We start from the raw sequence: 7,660 nt of genomic DNA, 5'->3' as shown, positions 1-7,660 counted from the left end.
TGGCATACAGAAGGTCCCAGGTCCAATCCCTGGCATCTCCAGTTAAAGGAACTAGGCAAGTTGGTGACGTGAAAGACCTCCACCTGAGACCCTGGAGAGCTGCTGCTGGTCTGAGTAGACAATACTGACTTTGATGAACTGAGGGTCTGATTCAGTCCAAGGCAGTTTCTTGTGTTCATGTGTTGTTCATGTGACCAGCAGAAACGGGAAGCTTGTGCAAAGCCACCAAGTGGAGCCCCAACCCAGTTGGAAGGACAGCCAAAGGGGAGCAACAGAGCCCAGCAGGGCAGCAATAGATTTTGGCAGTCACCCTGCCAGGGATGCCCCATTCCTGAAGACACCCCAATCTGAGTACCTGGCCTGAAGGTGAGCGCAGGACAGGAAAGTGGTGCTCCTAATGATAAAAACGCCCAGGAGGAGGAGAACCCTCGGGCCAGCTAGAAACCCAAGACTGGAAGATATTTGTGGGAGTTTAGGGTTGCCAACACCAGGTTGGGAAATTCCTGGAGATTTAGGGGTGGAGCCTGGGAAGGGCAGGGTTTGGGGAGCAGAAGATGCTCAGTGAGGTACAATGCCACCCTTCAAAGCAAGCATTTTCCCATGGGGAACTGATCTCTGCAGTCTGGAGAACAGCTGTAATTCTAGGAGAACTCCAGGCCCCATGATGGGGTTGGAAACATGAGCTAAAGAGGAGGGCCCCTCCAGGATCCACCTGCTGTGGCCATTCCCTTACGGCATTCTCTCATTCAAGGCTCACGTGACCTCCTGAGACCAAGAGCATCCATGTGCAGAATTCAAAGAGGAGCACAGAAAACCAGCCTGCAATTTGTACTCAGCAATGTGCAGATTCAGCTGCGGGAAAGCAAGGCAGTGCAGCTCCTCGGGGCCTCCGCCCAGGGCTCAGCAATGCCTCGTGCCCTGTTTTTAAATGTTAATAAAGTAGGCCCAACGGACGGACGTTGAAGGAGAATCAATAAGCAATCAGCACAGTCAACAGCCAGCAGAAAAATGGTTTCCTGAGTGGGAGAGGAAGAGGGACCGGAGGCTGCAAGCCTCACTGTGATGGGTCTGGAGGGGCCCAGAGAGAGATGTAGAGTTGTGTGCCGCACCTGCTCATGGCTCTGGAGCCTCGGGGCTGCAGGGAAAGCCACGCAAAAATGCCTGGGCACCCAATCAACGCCAATGTACATAGAAGCCATGCATAAATCCCCAGGAAAGGAAGGTCGACCCCGCTCCTCTGCTCTTACCAAAAAGATAAGAAAATGCAAGGAAATATGAGAGAACAACACTCCACCCATACAGCATCAGTATGGTTGCCAGCCTCCAGGTTCTAGCTGGAGATCTGCTATTACAACTGATCTCCAGCAGATAGAGATCAGCTCACCTGGAGAAAATGGCCGCTTTGGCAACTGAACTCTATGGCATTGAAGTCCCTCCCCTCCCAAAACCCCACCCTCCTCAGGCTCCGCCCCAAACACCTCCTGATAGTGGTGAAGAGGGACGTGGCAACACTAAGCATCAGCCATAGAGCACGCTGGACTGAGACTTGGAAAGCCCAGAAGTCCCCCAGACGTGTAGATGGGTTAGGGCCAAGCTAGAAGGGATGCTTAGGGTCCGCTATTACAACTGAGTTCCAGGTGACGGAGATCAGTTCCCCTGGAGAAAATGGTCACTTTGGAAGGTGGACTCTATGGCATTATACCCCACTGAAGGTCCTTCCCTCCCCAAACCCCATCCTCCCCAGGCTCCACCCCCAAAATCGCCAGGTATTTCCCAGCCCGGAGCTGGCAACCCTAGGGATGCTGTATCCAAACTCCACACATATACTTTGGCCATAGCAAGCAGTCATGGGGGAGCCCAGCATTAATCTGGGAATCTGGCACTGCCCCATGGGCGTTACTTATTTATATAAAATGTTTATGTCCCAAGTGGCTTACAATAAGCATTCTAAAAAAGCCCAACAAAACAATGAGACAAAAAGGATAAAAAAAGAGAGAAGCAAAACTGTAATAGAAATGTAAAACAGTCTCAGTACAGATTGAGGCAGGAAGCTCTTAAAATTCTAGAACAGCCCACATATAGGTAGGAAAAGCCTCTCACAGGGGTGGGGGGGAGCCTCCTGCCTTCCCCCAAAGCCATTTTCCCACGCTAAAGCTGTGTTGGGGAGGAGCTACTTCCCTGTTTTTGCTGCTCCGTATGTACGCACAGCCTCATAGCTTTACTGAATCTTCAGCCAGCAGTCCTCTTCCAGAATCTGACAGGACAGCTGCCTGGATAGCTAACTACATCTTCTAGTGTGGTTGCTGAGTGAGTGTGTTGCAAGAGAAACAAGCATCTCGGCACTCCTCCAAAGGATTTCCCTTGCAATCCAGAAAGATGGCTGAACAGGATCATGCTCAGAGAAATCTGCAACATAAAGCCACTGCATCCATCAGCCACATAGGTTAGGGGCAGAGCGCGCACTTTGCATGTAGAAGGTCCCAGTTCCAAACCTGGCTTCTCCACTTAAAGGATCTCAGGAAGCTGGTTGAGACAAACATTTATCGGAGAACACCTGAGGGATTAAAGCATTCCCATATCAAATTCTTCTGTCCCTCTCAAAGAAAAGAAGGGTCAGAAATAAAGCCAAGAGCGTAAGAATTTTGCCAGGTTGGCTTGGAGATCAGTCTAGCCTGTCTCCAACAGCAAGGTGCCTCAGGGAAGCTCCCAAGCCATCCCATTTCACATTCAGGGAAGGAAGAAATGGATCGTGTCCCCTGTATGGAGACAAGCTGTTCCCTATACATCATTTCCCAAAGAGAAAAATCACTCTTCCAAGCTGCTATTATCCCTAGGAGAGAATAAGGAAGACAGGTGTACAAGGGTTGCCAGGTCCCCTCTGGCCACTGGTGGAGGATTGGGGGGGATAGGGTTGCCAGATCCAGGCTGGGAAACTCCTGGAGATCTGGGGATGCAGCCTAGGGAAGACAGGGACCTTGGTGGAGTACAATGCCATAGAATCCACCCTTTAAAGCATCCATTTTCTCCAGGGAAACTGATCAAAGTAGTCTGAAGATGAACTGTAATTCCAGGGGATGCCAGACCCCAGGTCCCACCTGGAGGCTGGCATCCCAAAGGAAGATTATCTTTTTCTCCTGTAGGTACTAACAGGAGTTCAGGGAAAGGCGTCATAGCTTTAGTTTGCCCTCCATCCCATTGTAGGGAGAACAATAATGGCCCAAAGGATTGTTGAAATAATGTGCATGGAGTGCCTTGAATACTTAGGAAAATACACTGCTGGAATTATCATTATTATATATTGAATATAATAATCATGGACCATGAACCTATCCAAGCAATCTGTAATGCCATTTAACATCTTGGGGCAACGGAGATGCAGAAGTTAACTATGTAATACCCAAAGAAATGCTTCCTTTTTTGTGTCCTGAACCCAGGGCAGAACAATTTCGTTGGTTGGTCTCTAGAGGTCTGAGCAAAAGAGGGAATAAAAATATTACTTTGCACTGGTAGCATTGAGGCTTCTGTCTCTGATTGGCTGAGCAGGGAACATTCCAACCAATCAAGAAGCAAAGCTCTCTTGATTGAAGGTTCACAGTTCCATTTCTGTGAGACAGGAACTGGGATGAACTGTCAATTTGGCTAAGATTAAAACGTCATATAAGCACAATGGAAAGTGGACAAGGAGGAGGCCCCGCAAGCAGGGAATCTAGGGACATGCAGCATTGCTTATAGAAAAACCAAATGAATGGTGAAGAGCTCCAAGAAGATTTCTACACTCTGGGTGAATGGGCAACAATGAGGTTCAGTGGTGGGGTGGTTAAGAGCGGTGGTTTGGAGCGGTGGATTCTGATTTGGAGGACCGGGTTTGATTCCCCACTCCTCCACATGAGAGGCGGAGGCTAATCTGGTGAACTGGGTTTGTTTCCCCCTCCACATGAAGCCAGATGGGTGACCTTGGGCCAGTCACACTCTCTCAGCCCCACCCACCTCACAGGGTGTCTGTTGTGGGGCAGGGAAGGGAAGGTGATTGTAAGCCTGTTTGATTCTTCCTTAAGGGGTAGAGAAAGTTGGCATATAAAAACCAACTCTTCTTCTTCTTCTTCATAAAGAGATGTAAAGATAAATGTAGTCCCCTGTGCAAGCTGGGTACTCATTTTACTGACCTCGGGAGGATGGCAGGCTGAGTCAACCTTGAGCCGGCTACCTGAAACTGACTTCCGTCAGGATCGAACTCAGGTTGTGAGCAGAGCTTGGAGTGTAGTACTGCAGCTTACCACTCTGTGCCACGGGGTAATATACATTGTAAGAAAAAGAAATTCTAATTTATTTAGGTATGCTGTAGTGGTTAAAGTGCCAGACTAGGATCTGAGAGAACCAGGTTCAAATCCCCACCCTGCCATGGAAGCTTGCTAGATGACCTTGGGCCAGTCATACGCTCTCAGCCTAACCTATCAAACAGGGTTGTTGTGAGGATAAAGTGTAGGAATGGAGAAGGATGCGACTTGTGTCGGCTCCCCATAGGGGAGAAAGATGGCGTCTACACATAAACACACAATTTAAAAATGCACCAAGAAAGTCTGAATGGACAAGGATTGGTCAGAAAAGAGCTCTTGAGGTCCTAGCGGATAGCTCAATTAAAATGTTGATTCAGTGTATAATAGTGGTAGAAAAGGCAAATTCTAACCTAGGGATTTATTAGGAAAAAGGACTGAAAACCAACCAACCAGTATAGCTCTATGGTATGACTGTGTTTGAAATACCGTGTACAGTTTTGACTGCCCCGTCTCCAAAAAGGGCTGGAAAAGCAAGCAAAGCAATCGACGAGCTGGAAACACCTTCCTTATAAGAGAAGGCTACAGATTTGGGGGGGGGGGGGTTCAGCTTAAAGAAAAAAAAAAGACCACTGGCCATGATTCAAATTTATAAAATTCTACATCAGGGGTAGGCAACCTTCTTCTTTACCTGTGTGTGTAAAGTGCCGTCAAGTCGCAGCCGACTTATGGTGACCCCTTTTGGGGTTTTCATGGCAAGAGACTAACAGAGGTGGTTTGCCAGTGCCTTCCTCTGTACAGCAACCCTGGTATTCCTTGGTGGTCTGCCATCCAAATACTAACCAGGGCTGACCCTGCTTAGCTTCTGAGATCTGACGAGATCAGGCTAGCTTGGGCAATCCAGGTCAGGGCTCTTCTTTACCTAAGTGCCCAAAAATACAACATCTGGTGTGCTAGCAAACTTGGGAGACCCGCTCAGAGCCAGCCGAACTCCAGTGGCTCAGCCTGCATCTCAGAGATTCACCGTGGGCTCAGTCTGGGAGGCAATGATAGGCATAAACCGCACTTGTTGCCTTCTCCCCAGCAGTGCTGCCAGTGCCTCAGTTTCCTGGGTAGAGGTCTGGCCCAGGATGCCAAGCAGAATGGTCTGGCGTGCCACTACTGGCAAGCATGCCAGGTGTCACCTTCCCTTCTATATGACACAGGGAAAGTGAAAGGAGGAGACATCCTCTGCCTGTTAGACGACACTGGGTCTCCCCATGAAGTTTATGGACAGTCGAATACGGACAGACAAATTAAAATATTTCTTCCCACACTGCATTAAAGAATTAATTGCCAAAAAATGGCCACCTGTGCCAGCAATGGAGTGGGATACCAGAGACTGGCAAACAGAAGAGCCGGAAGACAGAGAAATGGGTGAGGGGATGGACACTTTGGAATAGAGAGCACAAGTGGGAACCTGCAAGGACATGCATGAGGCACCTCCTCCCCCCCGCACTGTTTCTTCTTTCCCTTTCCTGCAAGTCCCCATAGCCTCTCTTTTCCTGCTCCCTTCTCTCCTTCCCACCCATCAGTCAACCCTCTGTCTTCAGCATTCCCCCCCCCCAGTAGTCTCTACCTTGGAAATCTATGGTCCAGTTGTGTGGTGGTGGCCACTGGGCCAGGCCCACTTGCATGGTAGAGAATCCTCAAGGACTTGTGGGAGGGCACCTCACTTTCCCCTGTATCCCTCTCCCCACACTATTTCCTCTTTCCCTTCTCCTGGCAACTCCCATATCCTCTCCTTCTCAGCCATTCACAACTTACCTTTTATCTGTCTCCCATCTTCAGCTATATTTATTATTTATTTCATTCATTCACAACCCACCGTTTCTTCAATGTGGGCCAAAGCAGCTTACATTACTCTCCTCTCCTCCTTTTTATCTACACAACAACTTTGTGAGGTAGGTTAGACTGAAGGTATGTGACTAACCTAAAATCACCCAGTCAGAGCTTCCAGAGGAAGACAGGATTCAAACCTGAATCTCCCAGTCCTTACACGGAAGCTCTAATCGCAACACCACACTGGGTTTTCAAAGGGTGGCTTCTGTTAAACAGTAGCAAGCAGATAGGGCTAGTTAAGTTATGCAGATCAGGTGGTCACAAGTCACTTAGTGGTTGCTGCCAGGCCTCCATGTGGGACCTGGAGATCTTCCAGAATTACAACTGATCTCCAGATTACAGAGATCTGTCGCCCTGGAGAAAATGGATGCTTTGGAGGGTGGATGCTTTGGAGGGTGGACTCTATCAAATTATACTTAGCTAAGATCCCTTGCCTCCTCAAACCCTCCCCTCCCCAGTCTCCATCCCAAAATCTCCAGCAATTTCCCCACCTAGAGTTGGCAACCCTAGGACTCAGGCCTGGCCCCATGAGCCCTCCCTCAAAGACCAAAACAGCCCTGGAAAGAACCCTGCTTCCTCCCCTTGCCTTTTTACTCACAGAAACCCAGCCTGGAAAGCTGTGCTTGCCTACCAACAGCCACTGAGGGCTTCTGTTTCTTAAAGCTACAGGCACTCCTTTTATCATTTTGAGATTTTTAAACCCCCCCAATGTGTTGTTGTTTTTAGACTTCCGATTTTTCTGCAAACCAGGGGCCCTTTTCAGGTTTGTAGAAAGATCTGTCTTGCCCATTCACAGCTCCAATCACCAGATTTAAGTATCCTCAGATTTGGCCCACTTCAGTATTAGTATATAGATACTTGGTTATTGTGTCTATACTCCAAGAGGAGTTCTTGTGCTTTTAAGAGAAGTGCAGAAGGAATAAGTTTGCTCCCCATTTCTGCAGACTGTGGCATTGCTACCTTAACAAGCCAGAGGCAGAAGGTAGGAAGACTGAACTCCACGCCTTGATTTGACACAATTTCCTTTGCTTGAGACTTTTAATTTTTCTCTATCCCCCACTTCAGAAAAACCTTTACTACATGTCATGCCCCCAATTTCTTAAACCTTTTATTGCATCCATTTCCTACTCTGCGCCCTTTGAAAATGCTCTTTCTGCAACCCCGCTACCCCTTTGAAAATGCTCTTTCTGCAACCCCGCTACATCCTAAGACATCAAAGAAGCATTCAAAAAGAAAAAACTAAACAGAATGGTGGGGGGGGGAGTAAGAGAGAGGGGAAAGGGACTTATCTCTTAAGTTACATAAGAATGCAAGGAACCTCATCCTGGATCACAGAAAGATCCTCAAGAAGCATTTTGGTTCCTTCCACGGGCAACAGCCTTCCCTGTTTGGCCCCAGAGGTAGAACGGCCATGTTCAAAAGCAGTTTATTTTGCTATTAACTCACTAATCGTCAATAACCTCCATTTGGTTGGCAAAGTGCCATGAAGATGATTTTCCCCCTCCATC

This window comes from Euleptes europaea, chromosome 19 (assembly GCF_029931775.1).
Source record: "Euleptes europaea isolate rEulEur1 chromosome 19, rEulEur1.hap1, whole genome shotgun sequence".
Taxonomy (NCBI): domain Eukaryota; kingdom Metazoa; phylum Chordata; class Lepidosauria; order Squamata; family Sphaerodactylidae; genus Euleptes; species Euleptes europaea.
Note: the sequence above shows the minus strand (reverse complement) of the source record.